This window comes from Chamaea fasciata, unplaced genomic scaffold, assembly GCF_029207755.1.
Source record: "Chamaea fasciata isolate MVZ Bird 193981 ecotype frontalis unplaced genomic scaffold, bChaFas1.0.hap1 SCAF_2, whole genome shotgun sequence".
Classification (NCBI taxonomy): domain Eukaryota; kingdom Metazoa; phylum Chordata; class Aves; order Passeriformes; family Sylviidae; genus Chamaea; species Chamaea fasciata.
The window spans coordinates 48848423-48863846 of record NW_027094087.1 but is presented as its reverse complement, the minus strand read 5'-3'; the positions used below and the strand labels follow the sequence as shown (position 1 = coordinate 48863846).

The 15424-nt window shown below is 39.7% G+C and overlaps 1 protein-coding gene across 5 annotated transcripts in view; it reads left to right on the top strand.

Annotated features, from left to right (window-relative positions):
* The window catches only part of STARD13 (StAR related lipid transfer domain containing 13), a 288293-nt gene that overhangs the window by 52415 nt on the left and 220454 nt on the right, over positions 1-15424 (top strand). For 2 of the 5 annotated variants that reach the window (XM_066175998.1, XM_066175993.1), the window contains exon 1: positions 410-555. The exons of the other annotated variants lie outside the window; for them this stretch is intronic. The gene's annotated coding sequence lies outside the window, so the exon portion shown is untranslated. Of the gene's footprint in view, positions 1-409; positions 556-15424 lie in introns of those variants that run through there. 5 annotated transcript variants of the gene reach the window in all.

Sequence of the window (15424 nt, the reverse complement as noted above, 5' to 3'; positions counted from 1 at the left end):
ATGATCTTGAAGGTATCTTCCAACCTTGATGACTCTGTGATCCTGTGAATTTTCGTTATTCAGATTATATTGAGTTCATTCAATTTAAATTATCAAACCAGAGCAGCAGTCAAGCCTATATCTGTGATCAGGTATGAGACCTGCCGAAGTAAGCTTCCTACCATTATACTTGGATGGCTTACACTCTGCTCAGTGCCTTGCTTAGCCACTCCAAAGCACTTTTCTGAGAGGTACTTTTCTGTTTTCATTAATGAGGCAGTAGAACTTAGGTGGAATTCAAGCTATCTGAAAACTGTGCTGCAATAGTTCCTCCTTCTCTAATTCAGTTGTACAGGAGCAAAAACTAGAGAAGAACATATTAGAGTGAAGTACAAATTCCTACTTTCATTCCTCCCATACTTCAGAAGTTTGTACTTCATTTTACCCTATGAAACTGAGTCTCCAAAGCTAGAGGAGAAGAATGTTTTCAAACTTGTGATGACTTCTTCATGAGGAATAATACAGTTGTTATTATCTCCTTTGAGTCACCTTCTGCAGACATGGAAGCCTACCCAGGTAGGACAGCTGAGCACTGAAATAACAATACCCAGGGAGAACAGGCTAAGAAGTCAAGGGGAGGAAAATGGGAAATTATTTGTCTAAGAAAGGAGTGATGCACTGATTTATACATTCTAATTTCCTTTCTGTGTCTCTTGTACTTGCACTTTCTGTATTTCAATGACACATTCTCGAGAGCTGATAGATAAAGACATGGTGATTCGAACTTTGCAAGGTTTTTAGTGTTTATGCTTGTTTTCTGCCTGCTTGGAAAAGGAGTTGGAGAACTGCTGATTACTTTAGCACTGATGCATTGTTATCAGTCAATAAATAATCACAATCTGCTCTTTATTATTAAGAGTCGGATAAATGCTGGCTTAGGGACTTTAATTATTAAGTTAACAAAAGGATTTTTTATTAGCTTCACAAATTTGAAGGACTAATGGTGAATATAGCATTTTGCATTGAGTACTTTTTTCTGTAACCTCAGTATTCCTAATAGTGTAACCATTTCCCATTACAACGTGACATTTTTTGTGTCCTGCTTGTTGTGGATGTTAGCTACATGTCTGTTTCTACTGAGAAATTATAAGAACTTAGGAAAATAACAGTAAATTTATAAGAAGAATCATAATTTAAGGATATGCTTAAAGATCATACTGAAAAGAACTGGTATATTGAAATCGTGTAGAAAAACATGTAGATACTATCAAAATTACTGCCCTTTATCTCTTCAGCATACTTGCATGATGCTTGAATGTTTTAATAAACATCCATCGCTCATTGTTGATTAATATAGAATTTTAGAAATAAAAGTGTATATGGCACTAGAAAAGATACACTGCTTGCCATTAGCAAATACACCTATTTTAAATGACAAGATCATCTTTGGCAGGCATCAGTGGCTATGGGGTTGAGGTTGGAGAAAGGATGCACTGTGTTTTTTGTGGAATACATCCCACAGACTATTCTGAGCAATCCCTTTCAGCTTAGGCTCTGCCAAAATCCTCCTGGGGGAAAGGTGTAATATGAGGGGACACAACCTGTTCTTTATCAAAAGCAAAGCTGATAAACAAATCTTCATGTGATGGGGTGACTAACACTCAAAAAATTCTGAGGGCTGCATTGCAGTTGATTCTTCTGCAGTTTGCAGAATGCCATCACTCTAAAAATGTGTAGTATATGGTATATATGACTGACATAGTGAGATTCAGAGAAAATTAAAATTTCAGGATAAACTAATGAAGAAAATTGGATAATTAGTCAAAAGGACAACTCATCTTGACTTTCAAATTTCCTTTAGAAAATTTACAAATTCCATTTCAACTTGGTGTTGCATTAGGTTATGTACATATTTTTATATATTACATATATTGTAGAAGGTGAGATTACTGAGATACTTGCACAGTGTGAAACCCTTGGGCTGTTCAGGTTAATGTGTAGAACTTTAAAGCTCTCCTACTGAGAAGAAACTGCACTGCCAGCAAATTTTGTTGAACAGCTTCATCATGGCCCCATGAACACACATCAGCACAAGACCTCCCAAACAGCATTTTGGGAACTCCTGCTTTAGCATGTTCAAGACCATTAGTGCACTGTTTATTGTTTATATTTATTGTTATTGTTTTTATTTATCTGTAAAGCTTCAGAAGACTAAATAGTTAACACAATAGATGTATTATACCAAAGGGGGAAATTAGTCATTACTTGAAACTTGAGTTATGTTTTTTGTCAAATATTGACTACTTCAATTGTTGTGTATTTGAATATTTTAGATTCATAAGGCCCCCTCAGGAGAGAGCAATATTATTTCTGGTCTTGTCAGAAAACATAAAAGAAGATTATGTGTTTATGGTTGTACTGAGACCATAAATAAAAGAGGTATACAAGATTCTTCTTTAAAAGTATCTGAAAATATTTGGAACCTGTGCAATGTCAGCCCATTCAAATGTTTCATGTATCTCTACAGAAGGGGAGAAAAAGTCAACAGGAAATATGCCCTGTCCAAGTGCAGGCTGTGATGTACAACATTCCTCTGTCAGAGCATGGGAACAGGCACCTGTGAGAATTACAGACTGAGTCTTAGGTGCAGGGAACCAGAAGAAACATGTAGAAATCTGTTAATCTGCTTATCATTGAAATTAAGATATTTCTTTGAGAAACAGATGGAGACACTGGATATACTGTGGGATGGGCAGTAAGCAGAACTTATGAGATTGGAAACTTGCACAAAGGTTGAGGGGACCAGGTTGGGTTGCATTTTAAAGTTTTTTTGGCTGACAAGCAAGGATTTGGTATGCTTTTCAAGTCAGCCAATAGAACAATATAGCAGAGAAAAAAAAAATCAAAAAACCAGAAAGAAACAGAATATTACTGAATCAACAACCTTTCAAAGTATATTTTGTAATATGTAAAATTCTTGGATGGAGTAAGAAAAATTAGTTACAAATTTCTTTGTACATTCAAGTCCCACTGAAAGATCGTGGCACTTCCTATAAGGCATTTAGGTGCTTTTCAAACTGCTTCCTAGGTAACACATGCCCAGTTAATGAAAATTAGACTCTAGTGATAGAGCTAGGACCCCTCTGTTCCTCTTTGTGTGAAATTTTAATGAAGCAATGTTAGCTTGGTATTTTAACAGACATATTTCTTTGGTAATGCCATGGGACCCCAACTGATGTAATCTGACATGCTAAGAGATCTATAACCATTTTGGTACTGCCACATCACAAGCTACCATACAACCAAAAATCTGTGTAAAAACTGAGATCCATGCCTGAGCTCAAATCAGAGAAATATAAAAAATTTTTAAGTGTCATGAACTTCATTGAGAGTTGATGGATCTGAGATTTCATTTTACAACATTCTTGTGTGGTTACTTTCTATAGGAAAGTGACATCAGCCTCGAGCCTTTCCTTAACAATCTCTCCAAGTATGGAGTATTTCAAATTGTAATAAAAATGGAAACAGATTGTTCTTTTTATCCAAGCTTTTGTTCAAACTGATGCTCTTGTAAAACTCTTGCCCAGTTTTGAATTATCTCAGAGCTAAGACTTCTGCAGTGCAGAGAAGTGAAATCTCCTCTGAATTAGCTTGGAGTTCTCCTGAAATAAATCAGACAGGACATTGAAGTCTATGTCTGCATTTGAAATATTTTTTTTCCAGAAATTAACTTCAGTAAAATCTCACCAATCTTTTCTGTTGTATTACTGGGCTCTCTTTATGTGTGCTTTCTATGGATTCTGAAATTCTTTGCCACTTCGACTATCAATCAAAGATTCAAAGATCAGGTCTAGAATAGGTAATGTTTTACCATCACAGATTTAACAGCTCATTTTTAATGTATGTGCACAGAAATTTTGTTTGGCTTTAATGTAATCTTTGTGATGAAGCAATTAGCGATATAGTAGATAAACTACTGTAAGGTTTGCAGTTACTATTTATTGTTTCTATTCAAGCAGTATAATGTTGACATTTCAGTATTTACATAATGAGAACTTCTCACTGTGGCAAAAGCCTTGGCAGTTAGTCTGGGGTCTGATCTACTCAAATTAAAATGTAAAAAAAGCTGCTAAACCTGCCAAGAAACAACAGAACAGAACACTTCAACTTGTATGTATTTTGTTCTTTACGATGTACATCACATATCAAGATCAAGAGAAACGTACACAAAGCCAGTAACTAGAAGAAAGAAATATACAGGCTGCCTTGTATTACCATGCCAAGATAGGTGCCTTAACTGAGAAAAAGTGGAGTACCGAGTATTTGTGCAACTAAGGATCTAGACTCCAAGACTTCACCTCAAACTGTACTTTTATCTGCTGTGCTGTAGATGTTCCCAAGGTATTACAAATAACAGGTGATATATGGAAAATTATCATGTTTGTGAGATAAAGGATGATTAAACTAAGAAAGATTACCCCTGGAGCACAGAAACATTCCAAAGACCCTGGGGTTTTTTTAAATAAAAGTTGCAATTCTATGATGCATTTCCAATGCAAGGAGGCTATCAAGATACTCCTCTGTTTTGTGTTTTGTGTACAGATCACAAGCTGTCTTGAATTGTCCAAGCCTTGTCTTGGGGAAAACATATTGCCACTGAGGTTAAAAAAAATTAAAAAAAAAAAATTGAAAGAGAGAAATGGGATTAAAAAGCCTTAGTGGGAAACCCCCCGTATTCCAAGCAAGCAGAGACGAACTCAGGTCTTTCTGAAATAAAGGCGAAAACAAATTATAGAAGTTTCAGAAAATGCTTTTGAAACGAAAATTTTCAGACATGATAAAGCCTGCATTTTTCATGTGAATGACAGACAGCAAACTGTAAAATTTCCACTTCTTCAAGTAAAAGAATTTACCATGAATACAAACAAAAAATAACAGCAAACTCTAAAATAGTAAGAATTGCTATAAATTGGAATGTATACATTCACAGTTATCTCCGATCATCTTCTCCTGTGTGCAATGTTTCCAGTTTTCTAAAACGTTCCTAAGAAGATGAGTTTAAGTTGCATTAAACAGGATAAAGATACCTAATGTAAAATTATAAAACAAAACAAAACAAAACAAAACAAAAAAAAAAAAAAAAAAAAAAAAAAAACACAAACAAAAAAAAAAAACCAGAAAAAAAACCTAGACCTTTTTGATGGGTGCTTTTTTTCTTATTTGGAAATTTTGTTCAAATGGCTGGAAATGCTAAGTAGTGCTCACACATGCACCTTGGAACACACAGCATTTAATTCTAATGCAAATTAAAATGAATCTGTAAGACTAGCAAGTATGAGGTTGAAAACTGTACAAATTTGAGAAGGAAAATTTGGTTTATGCATCCAATTTAAAATTGGCAGTATATATCAAAAAACTCCAACCCCCTAGGTATAGCATGACAAATAAAAGCATTCCATTTTGCAAAGGAACTAATTATTTTTAAATTTGGGGTTACTTCAGTTCAGAAAAAACTCCCTAAAGATTCAAAATTCTCCATAACAGCAAATAATTTTTTACCCTGGGTGTGATGTGTCAGGAGCCTCCAGCAGCTTGCTAGGTGGGCTACTAAGGAGCTTGGATAGCCTAACTGGCAGGTAAAGGTATTTTCCCCAGAGGAAAGTTGTCAAAATTAAGCTGTCTTTGAAAAGTAATTCAAGTCTGATGCATTGACAAATATCAATTAAATGAAAATCACTTATCATGTAAGATATGAAATTGCTATCATTTTGGCATTTTAAATTCAAATATATGTTGGGTGGGTTGCAACCAGGCTAGTTTCTACACTGTCAAAGCAGGGTTTTCCCATCAGGGCTAAACTGTGACTTGATCAGTTTATGCACATTTTCCCTCTCAGAGTTGTCTAGCCCAATTCCCTTTGTAACTGTTCTGGGGTTCTGGTTTTTTTACTGGTGGCAATGTCACATTGGGACTATACAGAGGTGAGCAGGATTGGAGAGCAATTGGGAGAACTTGCCACTTTTTAAAGTTTCTCAAGCGTTGCATTAAGACAAAGTGCTAAAATACAAACTATGATCCTTCCGGCTTTTATCCTGGCATGTTTGGAAATACCCCAGGTGCATATGAAGCTTCCTTCTCAAGAATATCTAGAGATTTTTCTAAACCTGCAAATCTTGCAACTCTCCATTATACTGCATTTTGCTAGCAAGATTTTGCTTATAATTGCTACTGTTAAGTATCCTGCATTTCAAAATGCACTTGTTTGAAGTATGTAACTGGAGAAACTAGCTGAAATCCTTGAATTAGGCTAAGAATTGTTTGGTTTCAGTTATTTGCAGAGTTATACCAATGGATCTCTTTATGTGGATTTTTGTGGTTGATGGGATTTTTTAAATATGCCATATCACAGGGAACTGAAATATTTGCAAATAGAATTATCACTGCTGGTAATCATCCCACAGCAGGGGTTTTTTTCACTCTTTCTTATAATTCTAGTAATTCCAAACAGTAATGTTTTCCTGTTATTTTTAATAACCATTACTTTTATAAATAAAGCTTACCAAATACCTTAACAAGGATAAACAGAATTTTAGAATTCTTAACTTTCAGTTAAGGTACTTCATGAAGAGCCAGGCAAATACAAATAAAACTAAAGTTCTCCCAAATACAAGCTATGTTAGCACTGAGAGTCAGTAATAGTCAGGCTAAATCTTGGGAAGCAAAACCCTGGGACAGACTCATGCTTTCAGCTTCACCTGCCTCAGAACTTCTTCATTTCTATCTTGAAGATTTTGCAAAACTCTTGTATATTTTAAAGTAGTTGCTACAGGTCATTGTTGTCCCTCAACCCTTCTCATTCCAGGAGACGATGTCTGAAGCAAGGGACAGGGAACATTCCTGAACCTAAAAAGTTCTGGTAATAGTAGTTTTTGCTATTTATTGACCATCATACTGTTACAGCAAGACAGATTTTTCTGAGCTCCAGGCCTCATTTTCCAACTTATGTGTTATACAAAAACACTTACATATTATAAGCAATATGTTTACAAGCTCTGAGAACACAGAAACTTTTCCTTCAGGGACAATGCCTAAGGCTGCTTTATCAAGGTAACTTTTCTTCAAAAATTGAGATCAAACTGATTTGTTTAACAGAAAGTTTTTTGGGTTTTTTAACTGAGCTATCTTCTTCCCAAGCTAAAAAGAATGTGCTAAAATATATAATCATTATTTTGTTTCTGTTTGTGACTAAAAAAGTCACAGAAGAGTCTTCACAAAAAAAGATGTTCAGGGCCAGCAAAATGTTATGCAGTCATTATTATATATATGCAGTCACTATATGCTGTCAGTATTATGTGGTAATAATGCATTTACTGCACAGTTCCTTTTTTTATTTTTTAATTCTAGCAAGACAGGGCTTCAGCTGTTTACAGATACCATTAATAATTACAAATACCATGAATAGTTAAAGTTCTGAAAGTTGTTTTGATCACTCACATGGTATTTATGTCTGTTTCAAATCTCTGAAAGAAATGTAGTTCAAATTTTGAACATTTAAGGTAGATAACTAGCATTAATAATTAAAAATATAAAACTACACACTACAAAAATTAATAAGGGATGAATACACAGACAGATGAGTGTTCTTGTGCATTATGTGATGATCTTAATTCAGCATTTAAATTCTGCCCAATTTCTTCATCTTCTTAGTTTCTTAATTTGTCATGGCTATTCTGGTCATTTAGAGAACAAAGAAAAAGTATAAACCACAGCAAATTATTATAGTAGCAGACCTGATGCTGTAGCTTTTAGCATAGGCAGGTAGCAGAAATAAATACTTCAGTTTACCAAAGATGGCAAAAAAACCCCAAACGGAGACACAGAAAGGTGACTTGCAAGACATGCCCCTGGTACATCCAGTGGCTTGTTCAGAATGTTATGATGTGTAAGACTCTTTGCTTCTCCAGGTTAAAAGCTTTTGCCAGTTTTACTAGGCAGGGAGGAGTGAAATCTGATCTCCATAGTTTAGGCTATTAGTTCTCTGACACTCATATTTAAATATCTGTGGTTGCTGATCATCCATGGGGGCTGCTGGAGTAGGCTGGCAGCTCTTCTAATTTTCTTCCAGAGAAATGGGAATGTAGGAGGAAGACCAGAAGGAGTGGAAGTGGGGATGGAGTGCAGCACATCTTGCCTTAACACAGAGTTAGGACATCAGTAGAATATTATCTGGATCTGGGTGTCAGGGAATGTATCCAGTTTCCACGCTATAGAGAAAGCAAGCTGTCAAATGAAGCACATGAATTTCTTCCACAGTTGAGGAAAAGACACTGATGTCTTTGAAGAGCTCCAGAGGGAGATCCCATCTGATTAAGTGCAGGCATTTAAGAAACCTAAGACAATGAAAAGAAAAATGTGCCTCTTTACTCATCTTTGTCACTTCTAAAACTTTATGCAAGGAGATTTATTTGTTGCTCTGATCAGTGTCCTTATGTCACTTTGGCAAGCTCCTTATAATTGAAATGCTACAGCCCACAGCCCGTTCAAAACAATGGGAGACAACACATTAAAACTGAGCAATGTACATGTACTATAAATTATACCTGGAGCTAGTTTTATCTAGTCACCAAGCATAATGGTATTTCTGATTTCAACTGCATACTCAAACTTACTCCCACCTCCCTTTAACTTTGGCCAACTCAAAACTTAAAAAATATATATAATTTATTGTTTGTGTTACACTCTAGTTTTAGTTACAGAGGTATTTTGTTTCCTTCCTCATTCCCAATGACGGGTTTTTTCCAGAAAAGATTTTAAAAAATGCACTCATCTGCTGCAATTTTGCCACAAAAAATAATTTTCTTTTATGTGATTGTTTTTATTCCACTATTCTTCTCCTGCCTAACATCCAGAAAGGGGTCTAACCAAACCTCTGTCTTGATCCTTGGCCATGAGAGACAAGCATCTAATGTAGTTCACTGCAGTCGCCGAGTGCTCTGCAAGGAGCAACCTGGCAGGGCTGACACCTAAACAGAAGCTGTTGAGGTGAAAAAAAGCCCTTTGCTGCTTCTGAAAAAATAAAAGAGCATGTGGGATGAGTGATACAAATCCTATAAAATCAGCAAATAAGCTCTGAACAACCCTTGTAATGTATTTTTATTCAGTTTCATGATCAGAGACTAATTGCCCTTCATGAGGGGAAAAAAAAAAGTCATTTATGAAATCAAGTGTCTCAGGATAGGAAGTGAAAATTTATTGTCCTACTGTTTCTGCAAAATTCACCTAATCACCCCATGATGATCATCTCAGAAAAATAATTAATTGTTCTGAAATGCTTTTCAGACTTAGGATTACCACCCTGGCATTCTGCAGAATTAATGCTTCCTGCCTCCCATCTTTCAGGACCTCCTGCTGCCCAAACTATTCCACATCTCTCTCTCACTGCTTTCCATCATACTCCAGTCCTCTCCTATTGTTGCATTATCTCCAGTTTCTACTTCTCGCTATTTTCTCAACGCTGCCAATGTCTTCTCTACTTCCCTTCCCCCAGAATGTCCCCAGCCTCCCCTCCATGACTCTGGCAAGGGACAATCAATGTGTGCTTTACCCAAGTGGTACCTTCCCACTGCCTGGTGAATTAACACACATAAATAAGTTCATCAGCAGCTACTCAAAAATTTTCTTGGCTGTTATCCTTATAGTGGGTTATCACTTTGTCTCTTACACAGTCAAAATTTTGATTAAACTTGGTTCTCTCTGATATTTCTTTCCATCTTTTAAACTGGCTTGAAGGGATCCAAACTTTTCAAAAGTTGACAGCAGCTGAGCAACACAAAGCCAGAACAGTATGACTTTGTTCTCTTAAAACACCAAGGGGAAAAAAAAAAAAAAAAGAGAGAGAAAATATGAAAAAATTACTTTAAGTATAATTAGTTTATCTATACGTACCATTCAAATATAATGAATAAAGTGGAAATTTTTTGTAGATTTAGCAGTTAATTAAAATTATAAATTCCTATAATGAACAGTTAGGAAAGGTCTATTACAAAAAGTAAATTAAACTAGAAAATTAAACTATCCAGAAGGCAAAAACAATTTAAACATACTTTGATTGATGTGGTCCAAAATGTTTCAGTTTTATTTATTAAGGAAGAGTAGAAATTGGGAGGCACATTTAGTCTCATTTGTATTGAACCAGCCAACAAACAACCACAATCAAAATTAGGTTTCCCCAGCACCAAGAGCTGTTTGCTGTAACATGATCCAAAATAATGTTTCAAAGACTTGATTCTCTGTTCTACCAGTTTCTCCTGAGTGTCATGATGCCAACATATGTAGGCTGATCCTCCACGTGTGGATCTGACGCTTTGCCAGGCTTCACTCTTGGTAATTAAAGGAACTGCAATTACAGCCTGACTTTAACTTGCAGTATCCAGGATTTCTAATCTTCCTCCTGACTCCGCATCCTTCCATTTCATGCCCCAAAATGTAATGGACTTTGAAGAGAAAAAAAAAAAAAAAAAAAAAAAAAAAAAAAAAAAAAAAAAAAAAAAAAAAAAAAAAAAACCAAACCCTTTTGCATAACCAAAAAAGATAAAATATGAGATTTTCCAAATCTGTTAACTCAGACTCATTTAAAGATGTCAAATGAAATAATCAAATCTTAAATGTTTTCAGAAATCCTGAATTTTAGACATTCTTCTCTTGAGCTGTGCTGAAGTCTGGAAGTTTGGAGAATTTTCTCTCTTGTCTAGAAGTCTCCTTTTGCATTCAAATATCAGAGCTGAGCTCAGGCTGTTTCACAGCTAACAAAAGTCATCAACCGATCCAAGGCAAACTGTGATACAATCAAATGGTCCCAACACAAATAATTAGTGAATTATGTGCTTCTGACAGCCAGTGGTGCCTAGCCTTGAGAATCTGGGCAAATTTTACATTGATAACTGTCTGAGATTATTCATGCAGTTCCTATTATTCATGAAACTATTGAAATCAAGGCAATCTATTCATACCTCAGATCTGACAAAATTATATTCCTGAAGTTGAACAGAATCAGTCTCAACTGAGCATAATTTACCCTGACATCTTTCAGCTATGACAGAGGGTCAGATTTCCCATGCAGAAAATTACAGATTTAATTTTCAGAAAGGTGTGTAGCTATTTAGATGTGCAGTTATTCAATTTAAAGTGCAATGCTCTTATGGTAGCAAATGTAGCCTTGAACATAAAAGCAGGAACTTCTCAGCAGTGTATGCAATTGCAGAAATATTTCTGAAAATATCTCTGCTGAGGGACACTCCACAACTCCTCTGGGCAATCTGTTCCACTGCTGGCTGACCTGCATAGAATAAAAGTCCTCCCTGATATTCAGGTGGAACTTCCTGTGCATCAGTTACTGCCCCTTGCCTCTAGTCCTATTGCTTGGCAGCATGGAGCACAGCCTGGTCCATCCTCTGACCCCTCCCTTCAGATACCCATAGACATTGATGAAGTCCCTCTCAGTTGTCTCTTCTCAAGGCTGAACAGGGCCAGTTCCCTCAGCCTTTCTTTGTAAGAGAGGTGTTCCAGTCCTTTGATAAGCTTTGCAACCCTCCGCTGAAGAGCGATGCTCCAGTCCCTTGCAGCCCTCCGCTGGAGCCGCACCAGGAGCTCTGTGTCTCTCTTGCACTGAGGAGCCCCTGCCTCTTGCTTGTGTTTAGATTACATTTTAGCCGTGTACCTCTGCTTAGCTGTGCAGCCAAGGCATCAGCAGCAGCCTCCGCACACCCAGCTTAGCCATGAGGCAGGTCTTTCCAGCTGAAGTGCTCTGACATACGCAGAACCTCAGGCAGGGCGCTACGGAAAAGTCACTTCCCGGAGGGGCGAACCCAGACCCGGCTGGGAGAGTTTCCACACCAAGGGGGAGGCTCTCGGGGCAAGCCTGAGGCAGAGCCAGCCCAGCAGACCCTCGTCCTCGCCCCTGCGGCCGCTGCACCCCCGAAGGCAACAGGGACGGGCCGAGCGCTCCCACGGGCAAGCGGGTGCTCGCTCCGGGGCTCAGCCTCGCCCCCTGCAGGAGCCGCTCCCCTCTGGCAGCGGCTTTTCTCCTCACAGAGCCCGTGCGGGCGACGCCTCAAGGTGCGGGGCCGACGAGAGAGGCACGGTCGGGTCTCGGAGCACTGCCCCGGCGGCTCCCACCGCCCTTGCCCGGCGGGGGCGCGCTCCCCTCCCTGCCCGCTAGGGCGCGCCCCCGGCCGGCGCAGCGCCGCCCGCCAGGTGGCGCTGCCGCCCCGCGAGCCGCCGGCCGCCGCCGCCCCCGCCCTGGTCCCGCCCCGGCCCCGCCCACCCAGTGACGTCACAACGCGCGAGCGGAAAGAGAAAGGAGGGGGCGATGCGCGCGCACCTCGGGGCGCTGGCCCGGGCGCGAGCCCCGCCCCTCCCATCCCCCGCGGCGGCTGCGAGAGCCCCTGGGGAGGGCGGGGCCGCGCCGGGGACCGCTGGGCGCGCGCGGGCGCCGCCATTGTTGGCGGGGAGGGCAGGAAGCCGCGGCCGCCACTCAGCGCCCCCGCCGCGCCGCCCCCCCGCCCGCCCGGGGCCTGCTGCCCCGCTGCCCCGCTCGGCCGCTGCGGTGCCGGGAGGGGCGGCTGTGCCCCGAACCCTCCCCGAGCCCTCCTGCCGCGCCCCTCTCGGCCCCGCTGACCCCCGCCCTGCTCCCGCAGCCGCTGTGCTGTGACCTTGAGCAGAGTGTGCGGAAACGATGTGTGGGGTTGTTTTGTGGGGGCTTTCTTGATGGTCTTCGGCTTTGGTGTGAGGGTTTTTTGTGAAATAATGCTTCCCCCAAGAGAAGGATCGGGAAAAGCGATGCTTTTGTTTGGGGGGGGGAGGGTGTTTGGTTGGTTGGTTTTGGGGTTTGGGTTTTTTTGGTAAAGTATGCTATGCAAATTATTTAGAGGGATCTGAGAAAATCTGGTGGGCTGCAGGTCATAATGCTCGCAAGTTCATTTGTGATTGGAGAAACCCTTTGTTCTTTCTCCTCTGTATGACTTTGGAGGAAGAAGCCTTTGTGCAGCCTTTCGTGGGATGGTGCTGCTGTCTCATGTCCCAGTCCCAGGGAGGTTTCCTGCTGCTGCAAGAGCTGCTGTTGGAAAATTTGGTTTCCTCGCAAATCTTACATGACATTTTGAGTGTGCATGCTATAAACCAATTAAAGCATGTGTCAGCTCTCATTTTGTGTCAAGATACCGAGGTGTGTATAAGACTTGCAGGTACATGTTATTTTGGGACAATCACAAGAGGTTTTGTGGAACTGCATGGGTATAATAAAATCATATGATGGTTTGGATTGTATGGACTTTAAAATCATTTCATTCCAATGCTTCTGCTGTGGGCAGGGACACCTTACACTAGACCAGATTGCTCAGAGCTTCATCTGATCTGGCCTTGTGCACTTCCAGGGATGGAGCATCCACAGCTTCTCTGGACAACTTGTTCCAGTGTCTCATCACACTCATAGTAATATGGGGAAACTTGGATGAATCTCTTGTACAGCGTACACATGAGCTATAACTTGTCATTTTTTGCATGTTTTTGAAATAATGTTGGCAATATGAGCTATGTAAATTTTGTTATTTTTGTTGCTCTAGAAATTTCAACAGTTTCAGGAATGGTAATGGATTTTTAAAATGCATTCAGAATATCATTAAATACTTACAACAAGTACATAGATGGCATCTAAATTGTTTTTGAATAATACCAAAGCCTAGTGGTTAAACCTGGATACTTGGGTGTCAAACTTCCAGCAGAGATCTGGGAATCATGCCTAATTACTTTTCTGGGCCTGGGATTAATGCCCTCTCTTCATTGTTAGCTTGATGAAAATTGGTTCAGGATATCATTTAGAAGGTTTGCATTATTTCAATTATCCATTCTCTTGTCCTCTCATAAATTCGTGTTCCATCCATTGTCCTATCACCACTTATCCTAAACCACTAAAAATAGCATCTCTTCTGCCAAGCTTTCTAATCTTTGTCCTTAAGTACCCTTGAGTTCCAGAAGATGCATTTTGCTTTTTATTTGTTCCATTATTTTCTTATTTCTGTGATGGCTTGCTAACATTAATATATTTTCTCATTAGGGCATTTTAAGAACTTGGGCAGGGAACAATGTCGTATTTGACAGAACTCCATGAGTGCTTGTGAATTTTAGAAAGAGCATCCTTTTAATCCTCCTTAGTGGGTTTGAGGGTTTTATTACAGCTTGTAATAAATATGATGATAATATTTCTGTGATTTTACTGGTTTTGTATTACCAATAGTGCTTTTATGAGTTATGTTTTTGTGTGTAATGTAGGTACCAAAGAAGCAGCTTACTTTGAAAACAGTCGAAGTTCCAAAGTATTTGGAGACAATCTCTAGTACCAGTTTTCTTGGAAATCCTTTCACTGTAGCTACAAGTTTTTAAAATTCCAGTAACTGAAAACAAGAATGTTGGTATTTTAAGATAAGAAAGTGTCAAGGTTACAGTTACCTAGGTCAGTTTTTTAAAGTATGCTGACACCTGGTGTTTTTTTCTTTACAATTAGGAACTTGCCAGGTATTATGAGATCTCTGTCTTGTCTTTACCATCCTAATCTTTAGAATCTGCTCCAGAGTTCTTCGAGGAAACACTGACACTGGTATGTTGAGAAGAAATGACTCAGCTTGTGCGTTGGATTGCCTGGGCAGCCACGGTGCCAGCACAGGGATTGATTCCCAGCTCTCGGTGCCTTGGAGTGCCCACACTCTGAGCACCAGCTTGTGTCCAAGTGAGCTCTGACAGTTGTGACTGATCACCATGGCTGCCAGTGAGCAAAGGCAGCAGACAAAGCCTTGCTGAATTCAGCTGCTGTATTAAACAGGATTATTGCTTTACCAATAAACACCGAACAAAACCCCAGTTAACAGTGAAATAAGTCACCTGTGTGTGTGCTGTTTCACAGCTGGAGCTGACAGGGCAGGGGAGGAAGGCACCCACGTTGGCTCCTGTTGCTCCAGGGGGAGTAGTGCTGCCCCTGCTCCCCATCGGGACACACCACACAGCTCTCCTTGTTCTGGGGCCAGCAGCAAAAGTAAGGCACCAGGGCTTCCTCTCTGGAGGCTCTCTAGAGTGCTTTATGCTGTAGATAAGCCCATTGCTGGCTTTCCCCCTAGCACTTTTGAAGGATCTTCCCAAAGTAAAAAACCTTCCCAAAATTGCCTTACGTTTCATAAGGTTTATGAATGGCATCTCCTGAATGTTTCATGGGTCACAAGACCGTTTTCAGTTAAAACACCCTACTGTTAGCCCTTTTATCTGATATTGCTGTTTTCTACTTCATGTTACTTTTAACTACTGATGTCCTTTTTTCCAAGTTAATGGCTGTGGCTTTGCTCCTCACCAGGCCTGTGTTCCTCGAGATCATGAACAGGAAAGTTTTAACTAAAGACTGGAT